At 39.0% G+C, this 19,796-nt stretch overlaps 1 long non-coding RNA gene across 1 annotated transcript in view; it reads right to left on the reverse strand.

Moving 5' to 3' along the window:
* LOC146763884 (uncharacterized) overlaps positions 1–19,761 on the reverse strand; it is a 37,174-nt gene extending 17,413 nt beyond the window's left edge. Inside the window, exon 1 of the long non-coding RNA XR_014951618.1 lies at positions 12–19,761. This is a non-coding gene — a long non-coding RNA (uncharacterized LOC146763884). The remainder of the gene's footprint in view (positions 1–11) is intronic.
* Positions 19,762–19,796: the final 35 nt, after the last annotated feature.

Raw genomic sequence — 19,796 nt, forward strand, 5'->3', positions numbered from 1 at the left:
AGGAGACATACCTTGGAAGGCAAGGGCAGGAACATCTACCCAAAGCTGGGCAAAGCAGGCAAGATGGTGCAGAGCAGGCACTGCCATCACTGCGTGGAAGAAGCACTTTTGCGAGTTCTGCAAGCAGCCCCAGGGAGTGGGACTGAAGAGCCTTTCTGCATCAGCATTTGTGAGTCTGATGCTGCTGTGGAAATTACTGTGGTAAAGCTTTTGACAGGATTTAAGGCAGTAATTTGCAAGAAAGCAATCAGCCTTTTGCAGGTCCTAGGGTTTTCTCTCCTATCACAAAGCAGAAGTAAAAATAGTCTGATGTTTATTGGTGTTTATTTTCTCCTGCCTGCCTCCTTGCCGGTATTGCCACTCAGCTCTCCCACTGCTTTTGCACCTGTTGTTGCCTGACGTCTTGAAGATTCCTAATAAGCCTTATAAACAAGTTAGCTCCTGTCATTCACAGCTAAAGTATCTGAAATGCATCAGAAATGCTACAGCCAGGAAACAAAAATGTCCCCAGTGTCACTTTGGGTCCTGTTTCTGGCAGGGGTAGAAGCAGGTAGGCTATGAGACTCCTGCTAGATATTGGATGGACCAAGCCCCTCAGCTGGCTTTGCCCAACCTGCACATATTTCTGTAGTGTCCTATTCCTCCAGCTGTCATCACAGGGAAAAAAAATACCCAGACTGCTTAAAACTTGTTTACATTAGGAAAAGAACAGTTAAGGACACTGTTTAAGAGATGAAGGAGGATCAATTCTCTAACTTTAGTGATCCAGGAGAAGAAATATTTCAGTGTCCAATAGTCCTTGGATGTAATTACCGCTGACAGGATTTTACTTACATTTACAATTTCGTGCAAAGCTGTGCAGTGCATCAAGAAGAGATGTGGCTTTCACAGCTAAGCCTCAGGCTGGCTTTGGAAGCAATTCTAAAACAAACATGAAATTAACAATATTACCTTTCTCTTAATCCTTATTGCATCTTTATTACTGCAATATTTATCATATGTAGGTCACATACCATGCAGTCAGTAAGCTCACTAAGCTGATTTCAGAGCTACGTTAATAACTGAAAGAAGAACGTTTGATTTGTCTAAAATAAATAAGTATACTGTTTCTATAATTTTGGTCACAAAAATAATGAAATGTAAACAATTTATTGAAGAGGTGAATTGGGTGCAGAATCATAAGAGTCACTGTAACTGGTGATGGTGACAAATAGAATTTCAGCTAATTTAATTTTAATTTACCGATAAGCATAAATGATGGAAGGATGTCTACCAAAAATTATTTTATAAAAACCTAGTTTTGAAGTGATTTGCAGTGGATTTAGAATGGTGAAACAAGACTAAAAAAAAAATCTGTTCTGTGTTTAGAAATTTGACTATGTGTATTTCATTCCACAGGCTCTCTGCCTGGAGTCCCAGCTTCTGTTGTCTTTGAGTTACTGTCACTCTTAAATTCTTTTTGTGCAATGGATAAGATTAATTTAGAACTTGAATTAAGAAGTTGTGTAATGTTTATGCCATATATAATCTTTCCATGTAGAAATGTTGCTATTTTGATTTTGCATCCAAATTCCCTTTTACTGATTCTTTATAACCAATAAACCTATTTTTTATTCACAAAATTTTCTTGATTTTAGGAGGAAAGAAGCTGAGTACCTACTTTGAGTTAACTGAGTTGCACTAGTAGCTATTTATACAGCTTGTGAGTTTACATAAGGTAGGACACTTTCATTGATGGACTGGAAAGAATGGACTGGAAAGCTGTCACAGATTTTTTCAGGTTTGGTACTTAATTGCAATACAGGTCAAATAATTTGTTAGCAAGTGCTAATTTTTACTAAACATAGGGATATATGGAATTACTATCTTCATCTTATTCTTTTCTAGACAGAATATATCCATTGAACAGGTGGCCCTGATGGCAATCATATCAGAGATACCAAAAATGGCATAAACATGGAAATCAAGGAGATCCATTTGAAAGACAAAGTTCTGACCAGATAGCAGTACATTAAAAAATCCCCACATATCTTTGAAACAAAGCTGAATTGGAGGAAGTAAAGTTTTGTCCGGGTTATGTCAAAACTTAAAAGCACTAAAATGTGACATCATCCTTAAATGATGTAGAAGTATTTTAAAAATTAATCAGAATTTATGCTGGTATTCCTGAAAAGCAAAGCTACACATAGTGACAAGTAAAGTATCCTGAAGCATTGCCTCATGAAATTTTTGCAGTGGAGTACCATGATATATATCTTTTAGAGCCTTCAGCTTCAAACAACAAGACATTTATCATGGTTGCTACACAGATTTTTGGTGATAAAGGTCTAAAGTTTGTATGGTGACAATGCTAGGGATAGCTCCTCTTTCCATGTGAATGGTGTTCAGGACACACTGTTCGAACAGATCAGAAAGATTAGCATGCAAATTACCTCTAAGCACATAAAGAACCTATCTTACAGGTGTTTGGATAACCCCTCTTAAAAATTAAGATTCTTCTGTGAACCTCTCTGGGTAGGCTGCTCACTAGCCTTGGAGTTAATGAATTGTCCAATCTATCTTCTTTGCTCAAGTTAGTGCACTTTTTCACATTCCGTCCCCAGTGGACATGGAAAATGATTGATCACTGTCCTCTTCATAACAACTTTTTACATATTGGGAAATTGTTATCCCTTCCTCCCCCTCTCCTTGAGCCTCATGCTTAGTCTTCTCTTTTCTAGACTAAACAAACCCAGTTCTTTCAACCTTTTCTTGTAGGTCATGTTTTCTAAACCTCTGATCATTCTTGCTGCTCTCCTTTGCACTCTCTTCAATTTGTCTACATCTTTCTTGAAGTGCGGTTCCCAAAGTTACAAAGCACATCATCTGAGGCCTCACCCATGTAGCCTAAAGTAGAACACTTACTAGTTTTTCCACTGGTAAGATATTCCAGATGAACCACCAAATAATAATATTTGTTTTTATCTTAACACTGCACCAGCAAGTCCTGGTATTGTGATTGCCTATGATCTCCAGTCATAATCTTTCTTATCTTTTTCCTGATTATTTAGATTCTTCTTAACTCATTTAATGTATTTCTCTCTCCTTTATTTCATCTAAGGCTTCAGACCATCTCTTCTATTTACCATGACTATTTTTTATTCTGATCGTATCCTGCAAAGAGTGCCTGTTTGACACCAGGTGCCATAGCTCACACGGGCTGTTGCACGCTGTGTCTGTGACCTGTGAGTGTCCCAGGATTGTCTGGCCATGTCATGGTTCTCGTTGCAATGACATATGTGCCAACCTCCAGTCCCAGTAACTCACTGAACGTACAGAGAGGAAAGTTTTGCCCACGTCGCACTTTCACCACAATGGATGTGCTGTTGAAAGCAACTCAAAAAGCAACTTCAGCCTCAGTTCCTCTAGCCAGGGAACCCTTCTGAGAGCACAGCTCTCCTGCTCGAGTGCATCCCATATGACACCAAGTAAGAATCAAATGTACCCTACATATATATTTTTTCTTTGAAGTAAAATAGTCTGTTTTTAGGATGACTTCATCAGCCTGGACTGCTTTGCCTCATACTTTATCTTATGAAACCTGATGCACTGGTTCTTTCAGTTTAATGCTTCATTTTTTTGAAATGTAATATTGTTATTCTGCTCTTACTTCTTTCCACCTGTTCCACCTTCCTTTTTCATTCTATATTCAATTTTCCTCTGCCTCCAGATTCTAAACATATTTTTCCAGGAATCAGTGTATCTCCCCCCATAATTGTCCTTTTCCTTGAACCGTTTTCTGAGGACAGCTTGACATTTTCAACATATTCTGGGAACACGATGGACCATTTTTCACTTTTGCAACAGATAAGCAAGGTCTGCTGAAACTGTCCTTTAGATAGTTCTATATTGAAGTATTTGGGGTTTATATATTTTACAAGTTCCACCTCACCATCTGGTAGGATGATTTGTAATTCAACCCTGCTAAACCTTGTTAGTCCCAGATGTAGCCAACTCATGCATGTCTCTGAAACTTCAAAATAATTACATAACCAGTATTTAAGTTCTTATATCAATACATAATAGGACTTACACTTGCATTTTCAAAATAAACCTATAAAGCAATATAAATAAATCTACAAATTTTAAATAAAAGCAGAAAACCTAGTTGTTAAAAACCTGGTGGTGAAACTTGCTTTGACATGGTCGTCAAATTCTTGGCATTTGTCTGGAGATACATCAGCAAATTGTTTTGCTACGGTATTTAATTTTTCTCCTCTCATGTTTCTTCCCCCTCATTTGTTATCTATTTCCAAGATTTTTTCTTGATCTCTATTTCTGGATTTTGTTCACTTGAAGGTCCTCTCAGTAGTTTTCTTCAAAGCCAGTGGGAGCTCAGGACCCAGAGAAAGCTTTTCACTAGAGTGATCCCATTTCTGAGTAATTTTCCTTTGCAATATACTGTCTGGTGTCCAAGGAAGACAAAATCCCTCTGTCAACACTCTCTGCAGCCAACTATTCTCCTTTAGCCCTGGCTATTATAATCTCTGTGATCACATTCAAACCCTCTCTTCTTAACCTGCCAGAGCTGTGCAGCTGCTGGTCATGTAAATCCAGTAAACCAACCAAAGTCTTCCTGCCTCATCCTCCAGCTTCTCTCAGCCTGATTCTGGGTTATTCCAAGCTGCCTTTCTCCCCTGAGCCACCACTGCCCACTATTGCCATTCCCCTTCTTCCTGAAGGACTTCCTGGGGTGCTCCAGACAGCAGGTTCTCCCTTCGTATGTCCCCTGCCTGGCCAAGGGCTCAGCTGTCAAGTCCACCTCTCCCATGTCACCTTGCCATGCTCTGCTCCCCCATGGAAGGCTGCCACGGCCTATCCACTTGTGTATCTTCTGCCTGAAGACCTCAAAAGGCATTGCAGATTTTTTCTAGCAATGTGTGATAGCAGGAGACAAACCAGTGATGCAATTATTGCCATAATTGATTTGGTAAATTTTGAGCCAGATTAGAAACAAAACTGGTGACCTTATTCTAGTCAGGAGCCTCCAGTCATGTCTCAGTTATGTAACATCTGCAAAGGTCTAGGGGGTCCCTTAACTCTCCCACAGATTAGAAAATATCATTTGGCCTGCTTTATACTCTTGACATAGATAGTCCAAGTGATTTGCTCTGGGCCACTCAGCAGAAAATTTCCATTGCTCCTAAGCATTACCAGTCTAGACTCTACTGCTTTCCAGGTTCAAAGTTTTTTAGTAACATCTCTAACGTTCGGGGGGTTTTTAATTGCTTGGTTTGCATGATATGGCATATTCTAGAACATTGTTGCTGTGGTATTTCTTTGCGACTATAGATTTTGCAATTACCAACTACAATTACCAACTTTGTTCAATGGTTCATTGCTCTTTGAGGAAGCCTGTTCATTCCTCTTTATTAGTTCAGTCTTATATAAAAGATGTATTGCTGCAGAATAAAAATCAAGTTTTGGAACTTTTCAGTTCAAAGCCATCTACAAAAGACATTTTCCATCCTTTTTTAATTTTTAATTTTTAATAATGGACTCTTTCCATTGATGAGTTTTCGACATAGCCTGTTTTGAACCCTGGGTATTTGAAACAGCTTGCTGATGTTTTCTTAAATAACATCCTCTTGTGGGTCCGTAAAATCCTGAAGTTATTACAAATAAATAAACAAAATTTCACTTCATGATGTAAACCAGCTTTGAATGAAGTCATTGAGTGGAAGTTTGACTTGGATTGCTTCTGAAAAATTGCTCAGACCCAAGGCAAAGTTCTGATTTTCCTCTGTGCGCTGCAGAAATTGGTGAGCAGCTGTTCTAAGTCAACTGAGGGGAGCAAACCCCTGTTGTTTGATGCCTTGTTTTAATTTCCAGTGGGAAACCAAGTATCAGAAAGTCTGTACTTTCCACTCCTTTTTCTTTCATTCATTTTTTCCAAGTAGTATACTCCTGAGCAGTTAAAAGTGATTGAATTATATGAGATCTGAGTTTTCTCTTCTTTTTTATGTTAGGCATCTATATCCCATCAGGCAATGCAGTGGGCCTCAACCTTCCCCTGACTAGTGGAGGAGGCACCAATACTTAATGACCTGTTCCATTCTGACCTGTTCAATTCTGACCTGTTCCAACGTGAACCACAGTGGTTGTGACACCAGCAGACAGCTCAGTTCAGACTCTGCCGTGAGTCCCAAGACATCAACAAGTAGTGCTATGAAATTATGCCTGCACTTCACTTGGTTCCCTCCCCATTCCTCCTCACTGTGGTCCTCTGCTCTTCCACACATCTTCATCACACTCATACAGTTTTTATGTCACTGAGAGAAAAATTAGACCTCCTGTGGTCCCCTGCAAGGATTGAAATCCAAGTCTTTATCACCTCAATGACAGTTTGCTCCAGTGCACTATAAGGAGATGCCAAAATGTTGACTGCTTGTATATTCAGGAGATATGTTTAGTCTTAGCACAAAGGTGCACATTTTTTCAACTAGCATCTGGTGCTCTGATCATTAATAGTTATCATTTTGTCTTTTCATTTTAGTGTCATTTTCACAAATACCCATCAACAACCCAAGCACTCAAACATATGAATCATTTAATGTGTTGAGCATGTCAAACAAAATTCTCACAATGTGCTTTTTAATTATTTCATTAGCTGTAATAATAACTTAGCAATGCAAGCAATAAATGCAGCAATCTATCTCATAGAACTGAAGACAATGGCCAGGACATCCTGCTCTCAGTTCTCCTGAGAGAAGGCCAGATTCTGACGCTGGAGCTGTAGACCATGTTTTAAGTGATGCTGCTATCTGAAAAGCCAAGCACTGGGATTGCTAATGGAGTGAGGTACTACCTAGTATTTTGACCACAACTAGCATGTGTCTGACCACAGTGTTCACAGGAATAAAATAATGGATGAAGAAAAATACAAATTAGATGGCAGGACCTAAAGATAAAATGAAACAGTACAGATTGAATTAAAAAGAACGGTCTGTTAAGAAGTCTATATAAGTATGACAATTAGCAATGTGACTGAGATCTGAGTGCTATTTGCTGCTTTACAGTTGATAAAGCTCTTCAGCAAGGCCATCTTGCAGCCATGCTGCGGGGTTGTCACTCTGATTCCCCAATGGTTGGGCACTCACACCACCCCATTCCCCAGTTGTTGGAGGCTGATGTTTTATCCTACCATTCTCTCCCCATACCCTGAAAACTATGAGATGAAAATCAAAAATATTCACAGGTATTTCTTTTTACCTGGAAATGCTGTCACTGCAGCCTCCAGCAGAGCTTCCAAGACCACTTCTCCCACTTCTCCCAATGAGATCGGGAGATGTCCCACCTCATCCTGCTCTGTGGGATGGAAGTCAGTCAAGCAGCACATTTTGTCAGGTTGAGCATAACCAGACATCCTGACTGAGATCAGGAGAGCTGCTACATTCAGCTTCCAACCACAGCTCCCATGAAACTTTGTGGTAGAATTTCAGTGTGGAAATACTTCTATTTTCAGGCATTAGGGGATAGAGTATGGGATAGAAAATCTTGTTGAAAAACTGATACTGTTCACAGAAAACAGATACTTAAATAATTCATTTAGCTGCACACCGATTTTCTGTCAATAAACAGTTTTAAAATGTGCCTGATCCCTAGTGAAGCCTGCAACCCATACTGAGCTATTTTATTACTCTGAGTACCTCTGAATCAGTTAGCCCTGCTGTTTTCTCTTCCTCCACATAAGGTAGAGATTTGTTCATCTCGTGGGATGCTCAGTCAGTCCTTGGCTCCCCACACTGACAGCCAAGTTACAGTTTCAGCTCCACAGAACTGTGTTTATATAAGAGCTAGAGAGAAAAGACACCTATGAAAAAAGAAAAATAATTATATTTGTTTGTGTTATAGAAGCCCTCAGCAGCCCCACTCACAGTTGGGCCCCAGTACATAGCACAGGGTAAGATCATAGCTGCAGTCGAAGCTGCTTGCAATCTAATTAAGACAAGATGTAACATGTTGATGCAAAAAATGGTTGGAAAGGGGACCGATGATGGGGGAAGCATTCACTCCTTAGGAGGAGAAAGAAATTAGAGATTTTTGCTAATTGACCAATTCCAGCATTTGAGGCTTAAAAAAACTTATGGGATCTCTCGAAATCAACAAATAATCAGGAATTTTCAATAAATCTTGAGAGCAGGTTAATATATTACTTCACATTTTCTGCTTTTTGTGGGTTTTTGTGGGTTTTTTCCCCTTTTCATGGGTCTGTCACATTTGTGCCTTTAAGTGAAAGGTAAGTTAGCACAAGCAACATCAGGCCATATTTTGGAGAGCCATGTACACTGCAATTGTCTGCCCCAGCAACCAGCTGTTTAGGTAGGCTCTGGAAGTCAAAGTTTTTCAGGAATCATTATTGTTGAGAAAGCCTTAAAAACTGATATGCTGTACATAATCTAGACAGATCAGCTCCCTGAATCAGTAAGCACAATGCTGAAAGAGCAGATCAGAAGTATGGATCAAATATTTTCATCTGAACGAGAAGGTGACTCTAAAAATTGTCTGCAAACTTTTGTGTTTCAGTATTAATTACTTCCCCATTCATAGATTTTTTTTATAGGTACTCAAGTACTGCATTTATATTAAAGTCCTAGCAACTCCCATAATCTTCACCTGTCCCAGCTCCCATTGTGTTCTAGACACTTGACCAAATTTCTGGATTTTGGAAGGAGGAACTGCAGAGTTTCCTATTTAATTGAACAGAGCAATTCTCAACTGCAGAGAGCAGGCAGTAGGAATATGAGTGTTCAGGAAGTTTTATATTAATCAGAATCATGGTTTTGAGTTTTGGTGTCAGAAAGAAATGTGGTAAAAATTTGTAAAAGACAATATGCTCCCCCAGTCTAGTGTTAGGATGTGTTGATGTAGTATTGACATATTGGCATGCTCAGTAGGAGTAATTTTGGTTACTGTTTGAAGTCTACCTGTAAAAGAAAAGTGCCTGGCAGAAGCAGAAGGTAAAGGCAATTCAGTCTTCAACACTCCTCTCTCTATATTATGGCACTGAGAGAATTACAATTCTGTTTGAAAGGGTTCAACAAAAATAACCTTTTCTTTAAGGAAGGTTTCAGAGTAGTAACTAGGGAAAAAATCAGTAAAAGATTCTTCATCATGGTTCAGTCAGTGATTGTTGGTGGTTGGAAGCTGGAAGATGAAACAAAAAAAATGTCAATTTTCAATAAGTTTTTGTCTGAAAATTTATACCATGGAAGGAGCATGCTGAAATCTCACCACTTTCACACGACGTAGTCTTGAAAATGTGTAAACATATTGAGTTTTAAAAGTGTTCACAAAACTTTGCAGCTGCTACAGGCAAGTGCTTTGGTATTTAAAACTTACAAGCAGGCATATTTAGATTTTCAATCAGCAGTTTGTAAAGTACTGCAGTAACTAAATTACAGCTCAGCCAGTCTATCCTGAGAGTGCCAGTCTCCACTTCTAATGATTTCAGCATCATTCTTAGAATTGCATCGTTCTAAATACCCCTCAAAACTTTACTCCAACCTGGTCTAATTCTTCAGAAAATATAATCCTTCAGAAACAGTACTGAGTTAATACTTCAACAGGATAAAAAGGGATATTCATGATGCTGATTAGAATGGACTGTCAGTCTGACAAACCATGAACATGGAATACAAACTGCTTGCAATCATTTAACTCCTTGCAACACAGTGTACCAAAACTAAGCTGTTCACTCAATTTCACTGTTAAAGCAACTATTACTTGCTCATGTAGTTTTAGAGAAAATTAAACATAAAGGTAATATATTTCTTCATTTCCTGCCCTGAGTTTATGTAGTACTGCTGCATTTTGTTGAAAAAGCTGCCATGTTCCACCCTACCACTGGATGTATTTCAAAAGTAATTGAACTAGTTGTTAAAGTATACAAAGAGCACATACACTGCAAAACTTGTTCTAACAGTTATTTCAAACTATTTCTTTGTTCTACTGGACAAGAATGTTTGTACAATGACTATTCACATTTGTCTACACTTAACATCTTTGCCCTTCAGAATAATAGCACCATTCCCCTTAGGCAGGAATGCAAAATGCTAAAACATGGCCACAGAGGCTGTCCACTACTGAGCTGTGAACCTGCTGTTCTCTGGACCTATTTTGATTTCTGTTTCTTAGTCAAGTCCCAGTGCCATGTCTCTCATGTGGCTCAGTAGGGCTCCCAAGCTTGCAAAGCTAGCATGAAAGGATGCAGGTCTGCCCATTTGCTGCTAGGAGAAAATTTATCCAGTAGATATGAGCTAGTAATCTAAAATCTTTTGCACATTTGCAGTCAAGGAGAGTTTAAAATCTTAGAGTTCAAAGATAATACTTACTCTGCTGAAATGAAATTTCTTTTTTTAATATGCAGCTTACTTAATTGGGGGTTGAACAAAAAGAACAGATAAGCATGGAGTCATTCTGGCTAGGGTATGAAAATCCAGAATTAACTTTTGGAGAAGAGGTTTTTCCTAAACAATTTTTCAGATATTAAGCCTTCCATCTCAAGCTACCAGCGTATTTTGTCCTTTCCTTTAGCCTGATCAAAATTTTTGTATGCTTGTATGAAGATTTTTTGCCCCCAGTTCTTTATTGGTGGCTTGAAGGAGAAGAAATAAGAGATGGGCAGCCCCCCTCAAATCAGGCAGTCCGCGTTCCATCAAGTTTCTCCAGAGGAAACCACTGCCATTGGGACCTGCCCATGGGCTGACAGCAGCCTGCAGAGAAGTGCTAATGAGGAAGTGCCTGGGGAATATGAGAAAATACCTTTGTTGTAGCATTAATAGTTCATCTACTTTACAAATGTGAGCAATGTAAATGGGTCTTTCTATATCTGTCATGGCAAGGAGACTAAAAGTATCATGGAAAGTGCTAGTTTAATGGTTCTGGCACATGGCCAACAAAAGGGACAGGGGGTCACATCCTGTCCAAAGGTGCAGAGTGCAAGCTGGTGCTGGAGGAGAGGTAGACGCTGTATCCACTGGTATAAAAGTCTCCCACCAGCTGCTCTGATTTATAGGAGCTGTAGAAGGGTGAGCCCATTTCAAAACCAAGGGAATGAAAAACAAGCTTTATGCCTCTTGTGTCCCATGTTTGTAGCATGAAATCTGCTCACTTCCCTTTTGGAACCTCTAGATTTTCATCTAAATATTAAAGGGACCTCCAGGTACAGAGACCAGCCCAGACTTTTTTTGTTTACAGCTCCTCAAAGCCACAGACTGTCATCTGTCATCTTTTCACATTTTTTTATGGATATTCCAAAGTCAATCAAGGAGATAAGTGTCTCTTTTATGCAGCTAGCAATACCTGAGATAAAAACATTTATTGTTATACATTAATCCATATACATTAGTTTCAAATATTTGGTCCATTGGTTTGAGCTACCTACTCATCAGCTGGCATCAAAAAGCAGAAGTACACCTGCAATTTTTCACTGAAATAAAAGAAAATATATACAGATAGCCCTGTACCACAAAGGAAAAAAAACATGCAGCTCCTTCCTCATTTTTATTTGTAATATAGATATCACGGCATGAACAGAAGTACTCTGTTTGTAGACAAGGGCTCATATTCTCATTAAAAAAAAAAGGGCTATTTGCACCCAGCTCAGAGAAACCCTTATTAACACATCTGTTCAGATGCCACTGGTTGCACATCAGGGATGTCTTTCAGCCTGAAGGCTGGTGCTCTCCTGAGTGGGGGGCCACAGGCAGAACTGCCCTGGGCTTCCCACATCCAAGTGTTCAAAGCACAGGGAGCCAGGCTCCAAGCCTGGCAGTCACACTCCTTTTTCAGAGAAGATAAAAGCAGCAGAGGAGAGTTACAGCACAACCACAGCATCTCAGCTGTTAAACAGTACTCAAACAAAATGTGTTTCTGGTTAGTTTAAGGAAGGATAAACAAGATTTAATATCTGGCAATGAACACAAGTTGTTTTTTTTCTTGCCCTATTAATGATATTTGGATTCATTCAGATTCATGTAGCTCCCACTCACGTAAGACTCTGTTCCATTTCCTAATTTTCCATCTTTTTTATTTCCTAAAACATGAGTTGTTGAGCTAATGAATTAAAACACTCTGAGGTTTGGTTTTGGCTCTGTGTGCATCTGTGCTCTTTTACTACCATAATTCAATGTGACAAGTTTATTGTCCAAACAAACACTAGCACCTATTGTAGAACTATAATAAAAAAAGAAAGATTGCCTTAAGCAGCACATTTTCTTCAGAGAAGACCAAATACTACCTATTGACATTTTGTTTTCCTCACATCATGCTCTTCTTTTCATTCCATAGTGGTCACTAAACATGCAAGTCTGTAGGCAAAGTGGGCTAGATTAGTCTTTAAGGATCAGCCTCTGCAATGAGCTGGATCAGATGGAATTCATTCTTCTTATTAGCTTTCAGCTGATACTTATGAGCCTGAACTCAGGACTACGTTTGTGCAAGGCACATTAAACACTATGAATGCAACCCCTGCCCCAAGGAGCTTGCAGCTCAAAAAGACAAATATGCAAAGATAAGACAGATAAAAAAAGAGCCCAGGACTTTGCAAAAACCAAAGTCAAGACCAGCCTTTGGTAAATCAATGTGCAAAAAGCCAACTCAAATGAGAGGTCGATTTGTCCACAAGAACCAACTTAAATGTTTCTATACAAATCAGCCACATCCAGTACAAGGCTAGCCCTCCAGATGAATGCCTGTCCAGAAAAACACAAACCCCCACAGATCTACAGCTAAGTAAATAAACTACAGTGACTGAAAATAAAATGTGAAACACTCTGTTTTTCAGGGCTCACAAAACAAGATTTTAATGATGCATATGGTCCTTATTTTACCCATAATGGTTCTTTGATATATAGTGGCAAGACTTTAATTCATTGATGGAATAACATGTTCATGTAACCCATTCTATTGCTAATGAAATAATCAAGCCTTCTCTCCTTGTATCTCTTTGAAAGACTATATACAATAGCAGGTCTTGGAATATTTTACCAGCAGAGGAATGACACAAGAGTAACACACGCAGAAATTAGAGGCGTCTGTCACAACTTGTTCCCTGCTTAAAAAAAATCATTTACAAAATTGGTATTTCTGCAGAGAAATGGTAATTAATTGTGGGTCTGAGTCAGCACAGGTAACAAGGCAGTTACCCACAACAGATGACTCCTTTAGGAAAAAAAGTTCTCTCTTGTAAGCTATTCACACTGGTAGTGCAAGTGCCCTGTCAAGGCGGGCTTCCTGCTGAAGCAGGGATGTTTGGCATGGGCCAGGGCTGGTGCTAAGTGCTTTGAAAAAGCATTTGCTCCTGCTCCCTTCAGTCCTCTCCTTCCTGAAGCACAGCAAAGGTGTGAATTGAGGTCTCCAGGACTTGCTTCCCTTGCTCTCCTCCTCAGTCTTGCTGTGGCAGAACCAACCTGAGCCTAGTCAGGTCCTGTCCTTCACCTGTGGCCTCAATTTTGCCTGCACTACTGAGAAGCGTCAGGCTGCCTTTCAAGGATGAGCAGGGGAAAATCTAGATGGGGTGGAAACACCAGTCTCTTTCAAAATAGTTATTTCCATGCAGAGGAGTGTTCAAGAATCTGACTGAGAGGAATTAGTGCATTTCACCCTCTTATTAAGGACTCTCAAATTTCTGTTACTTTTTACTTTTGTGAAAAAGCCCTGTGTCATCAAGTGGCAATTTTCTTAAAATATTAGATACAATTTATTACATTCATCAATGCCTAGTGAATAGGTGAATGTAAGAAATTTTATTGCCTTCAGCATCCAAGCAGGCTGCATTAAGCACTGGAGGAACCAATCTGACACTAATGTCATGTTTTATGATATTTTGTTCAAAATGGTTACACAAATACAGCAGGCCTCTGTTCAGGGCATCTTTGGCACTGTTCAAAGAATCTATATTTCACTCAGCTTTCATGCCTGATTTAAATTAATTACTGCTCAGGCAAGGGACAGGAAACAGACACAGGTATACACAATGCATGTGTTACATATGCATAATTTCCCCAATGGAAATAGAGTGGTGAGGGTTGCAATTTTCAAAGCTGCCCACTTAGCCTACTTTTTCTGCCCCAATCTAACTAAAGAGGCTGCACAACCACAGCTGTTTGTTACAGTGAGATACTTGTGTAATCAGAGCAGGAGGAGGCAAGCCCCCTCTCACATCCCTAGAAAATTCATACTCATCCCATGCTCCAGCAGACAGACCAAGAGATTCCACTTCCAGCCCCCCAGGACACTGTGGTGGAGCAGACCCCCACCTGCAGCATGCAAATGATGGGGATCCAGGGCCTGGAAGGGAGCAGTAGCTAATTAAATTTTTCAGCAGGAATAAAATTTGGCAGATCTACATACAAGGCTAAAATGCCTGATTAAGTTTAGGAGTGCAAGGGAAGTAAAAGCCTAATCTTGTCTGCATTGGTAAGGACCAGCATGGCACTCAGCTCAGTGTTTATTTACTGTATGTGAAATAAAAAACAACTAAAAAGATAAATTATTCTTATTTTGTTTTGCTACTAGATTAAAAAAAAGAAAGTCATTAAATATGAGGTGTTTATTAAATTTGTCAATCACTAAGAGAAACAAAAGCATACCTTTCCCTAATAAAACGCCTTAGCTGAAGCATTTAGCATTGTGTTTTAGTAGACCTATGTATACCTCCTTATTTCCAGGCATTGAGTGAGGACAAAGACAAATTTTTCAAATGCAGCAATTTCCCTAGTGGAAGTTTGCTATCAAGACTTACAGCTAACATGTTGAAATATATTAATAGGGTTTAAGGCTTCCATTTATCTTCATTAAAACCAGTTTGAGTCTGATAGCTGACTTGAGGATAATTTTTCATATCAGGAATGAGAAGACAGAGGTTTCACCCCAGCTCTTCAGCTGATTTAAACAGTGATTTCAGACAATTCCCATCAGTTTGGAACACAAAAAGCAAACTTAATAGCACATATCTCTCTCCAAAGTAGCCTGATGTATCTTTAAGAAAACCTGTGAAGGAATAAGAGTATTGTAGGTGAGCTAATTTCTCTTGTCTGATGATTAAGAATCTGAGCAGATGGACTTTCATATCATTAATCCATCCTGTAAGTTCTGAACTCTGTGAAACTTTCTGCAGCTCTTTAAAATATAAATATTTTTGTAAAAAAATGTATATTGCTGTTTTTAATAAAATAAATGCTTTTCAAAACATATGTAAGTCAGTACAATAATGAAAAATTTAATTCCAAAAACTGCCTTGCAAATCATACCTTTCCTGTGTGAAAATAAATTAATTATATATCCTCACAGTGTTATGCATACAGGCAGAACAGTGCAGCGTAATCCTGCTGGATAAAGGTGTAGAAGAGGAATGATGTCCTTGTGGCTCCATCTTTTCCCCTTCATTCCCTGCTGTGTTCCTGGGACCATTTGGAATGTCTAGGTGGGAAAGCAGCCAGAAGAAAAACACAGCACAGGACACCACAAAGCCCTGGGATCAAGCTGAGCTGCCACAGGTAGTGGTGTGGGTTTGGGGGCCGTGCTGGGAGAAAGTTGCCTCCATGACCAGCTTTAAGCACTGCAGTTCTCTGCTTGGTCCTTAACAAAGTGGAAAGACCATGCAGTTCTTTTTTCAGCTCACAAATAGTCCATGGATAAATGAGGCTGGGAAACAGGCACCCAGCAGAGATCATAAATAAATACCTTGTCCTAAAACTCTGAATTTGTGATCTTTTTTGGAAGAGGGAAACAGGATATTGCATTTTGTTCTTCAAGTACTCTGCCAGAGTACCACAGTGCACACAAACACTGCACAATCCTGCTGTAATTTCTGTGCAGTAGATAATACCCCAACTGCAGACTTTACTGTTTCAACGCCGTTTTTGTGCTCAGCAAATCCTGCAAGACTTATTACATCTTACAGGAACATCAAGCAAATTAAGACTGGGATAAAAGTGTCTTGAAATGGTTGAAGTGAAAGGGATTTAAATTTTCTTTCTCCAGTTGGAAGGGAGCTCTTGGAACAATACACTTCTTAGGGTCTTGAAAATTTTCAGGGTCTCTGTTTTTTCTCCATAAAATGGATATAATGATACATACTTCCCTGGGTAAATGTTGTGAAATCAACACATGAAAATGCCATATGGAACTTGGGTGTTTTTATTGGTAGTATTACTGCTGTTGTTCATGCATTTGCTCTGAAACTAAAGTTACTGTGGAAGGACATCAACCAAAAAAATCTTACTACAAAAACACAAATGTGTGAATAAACACCATAAAGAAAATTCACATGCTCTCAGTTAAGCAAAATACCTCACAGAATTAGGTCAGATGCCTCAGACAACACTTGCAAAATTCAGGCCCCAATTTTTATTAATTAACCCTTTAAACAAAAGTTGATTTTGATTTCAAATTTTTTCAGTAAAACTGTGAAAGAAGCCAAAACATCTTCCCAGGGATTATGTCAAGCAGTAGTTTTGAACAGGTTTGGGGCAATATTCAATGAACTGTGACTAATCATTTTCATCTTATCGCCTACAGAGTCATTGCATTGGAATGATGTTTGGCTAATTTTCCAAAGGACACGTTTACTATGGATTGTTCTACATCGCTGTCAGGAATGACAGTGAGCCAAAACATACTCTGCCAAGGGAAGTGTTTGGTTGATGAAATTATAAATAAGTCATCAAACAAAAGTCTGTTAAAATGAATCATCATTAAATGTTTCTCTAAATACAGTGTTTAATATCAAACTCCAAAATAGGAACTGCAAGACTGTCTTTCCCTACCTCATTCACAGATCTCCTCTTTGAACACATAATGAGAATATTAAGTTAGTTAATTTAAGCTATATGTGCATGCAAGCACATGCAGAGAAGCAAAGACTGTGATATGTTTTACATAAAGCAGGCCATTGTGCACTGATTATAATGTGTAAAGAGGAAATATGTTTATACCACAATCTATTCTAAACTCAAATAGGCAGCAGTACACTGTGTTTATAAATACAAATGCAAAACCTATGTTAAGATAATGTTAAGGGTCTGGATTCTAACCACAAAACCCAGGAAATTCAGAGCAAACCTTGAAAGTTTGGGTCTGATTCTGATTTCCATGTAACCCCAGTACCTTTAGCAAAGTATCTACAGGAGAAAACAAAAATTTCAGTCTGAGGCTCTGTAAGGATGGCAGGGCTTGTGCAAGGTATTATGAGATTTAAGACTGAAGGCCAGGCACAAGAAAACATAGCTAGCTGTGACAGTGTCCCCCAGGGCCTCTGTTAGCCTAATGAAGTGTGTTTATGCATATTGAGTGTGTGTGCAAGAGGGGAAAGATAGAAATGTGCAGTTTTGACAAGCACATCCTCAAAACTCTCTTTTAAGAGAGTTGTTGAAGACACAAGACACATATCAATTTTACAGTAAGCTTGGAGCAAGCTGAATATTATCAGTCTTTTGTTATGCATAATTTACAGCATTACATTACCACAGTTTAAGGGTACTATAACAAAGGAGCACAGCCAGGGATGTCCCCATTGAGACACACAACTGAAATATTAATCAAAAGACTTCAGTGAGGAAGGAGGAGGAAATCATCTAAGTCTGTGTGGTCCTGTGTGATGTTCCTGTGCACAGCCAATAAAAGAAAATCTGATAAGGGCTGGAACAAGGTTGGATTATTCCAGGTAGATAAGGAAGGGACATGGCAATGAAAAACGGTTGATCTGGTGTTAACCTCTAACAACTGGAGCAGATGCTGAGTCTTCCTTATCAGCAGAAGTGAACTAACACTTTGGATGGTAATGCTGGGATAATAAGGATCTCCTGTTGTTACAGCATATTTCATATTTTACCTTTCTGCAGCTTTCCATATATACAAATTTTGATGTATACATTCTTTAGTAAAAATGGCTTTGAGTATCTTATTTTCCCTAGCAATAAGGCTGGTGTTTTGATAAATATAGCAAAGCCTTCCCTGAAACATAATCTTCCATGAGTGTCTTCTAGAAAATTAATTGTGGAGTTCATGGACACCTGTAGAGCAATCCACTTATTTAGAGGGGACTGGTGGGTGGTTAAAAAAGTCACCATGTTACAGTGTGTTATGTCTCTCCGTAAATGCTCACCCCAGACTTGGGCCAAACTTGGAAGTCACAATGAGGTTCCTGAGAGAGCCCTGAGAGGGTTGTTAGGTGGAATTTAGGCACTAAAATGAGCAAGCCACAAAAGCATATCCAACTGCTTTGCTCTTAAGAACCTACAGATATCTGTAAATGGAGCAGCTATGTAGCACAGACCCTGTAAGCTCTGCTCACATGGTGTCAAAAGCTTCCACTTTGAATGGCCTTAATCTGCCTAAAAGTAAAAATAGACCTCCACCTTTCTTATAACAGCTGATGTTTGGTGAACCTCCTAAGGAAGAAGAGAGACAGGCTGCACAGTGTCCATGCCCTGCAAGGCATCCAGTGCTCTCCTACCAACTGCCCCAGAGACTCACAGCCATTCCTTGGATTGGAGCTTCCTTGTGGGCTGGAACACAAACAGCACCATCAGAGAGAAACAAAACAGTGCCCATATCCAACGTCTTATTAGTAACAGTGGCAAAACTGACTCCCAGATCACACACAGGAAGGACAAGGTGGCTAACGTGGAAATAGATATGCACTAATAGACCCAGAGAGAAGAACTGACAGTCTTCATAAAAAGGCTGTCCATCTCACTTGAAACAAAAGAAAAGGAAGTCCAATGCACAGACTCCTCAGAGAAAGTGAGGAAAGAAAGTATGATAAAATAATGGCGGATGCTGGTAGAGTCACAAAAAACATCAAGAAGAGTGGAATATACCTAGAGGAAATGTTTCAATAATGGTTAAGTTTGCTTAGATGTATAACATTTTCAAGGGAAGTACAAAAGGGGACTCATGTTAATGAGTTTCTGTTCCCAGTTAATGAAAATTATACTTCTGATGTTTCCCCTGGTTTTCCATACTATTCATTGAATGATTTTTAATGAGGCACCACTTCAGCTGCAAGAACATTGATCATCTTTCCATGAACATTGACACACTTAATGCAATCAAGGATCATTGCTTTACTAGCTAGTACTAAAGCTCATTACTGTAAAAAGCCAGAAAAAATATGTGTGTGTGTTGTTTGCTGTTAATTCATAGTTTATTTAAACCAGTACTTTTTTTCAGATTAGCTTATTCATGACCTCTGTATCATAAGTTAAAACAGTAAGCACTTTAAAAAAAGCTCTAAAAGTCATCTTAAATATGTAAGGAGATGAAAATAATCTGACTCTAGTCCCAGTTGACATATTCTATTGAAAAACAGGCATCAACTCTACTAAAGAAGTCTTCCATGGGCAAAAAGACTGAGAGAAAACTCAGGATCAGACCATTGTTCCTACTCCAAAGGCAACAAAGAAAATTCCAGGAAACTTGTTCTTTATTAAAAAGCCATAAAGAAACATACTGTACAAATAAATGTGCCAGATGAGAGCACTTCTATATATGGCTGGATCTAGAAGACAAATTCAGAGATAAATCCTGCCTCCAGCTAAAAACACCAGCACAGACCATCACAAAAGCAAAGCGAAGATCTCCAGTAAATTATATCGTCCTTTGCCAGCCAACTTGAGACACTAACACAAATTTGAACCTCAGTAAGACAGAAATCATCCCAAAGGAATAATATTCTTGTTGTCCTGTGAGAACAACATATTGAACAGTTGCATACTGCAACTGTTGTTAACAGTTGTTAACTGTTGTTA

Source organism: Lonchura striata, chromosome Z (assembly GCF_050655825.1).
Source record: "Lonchura striata isolate lonStrDom1 chromosome Z, ASM5065582v1, whole genome shotgun sequence".
Taxonomy (NCBI): domain Eukaryota; kingdom Metazoa; phylum Chordata; class Aves; order Passeriformes; family Estrildidae; genus Lonchura; species Lonchura striata.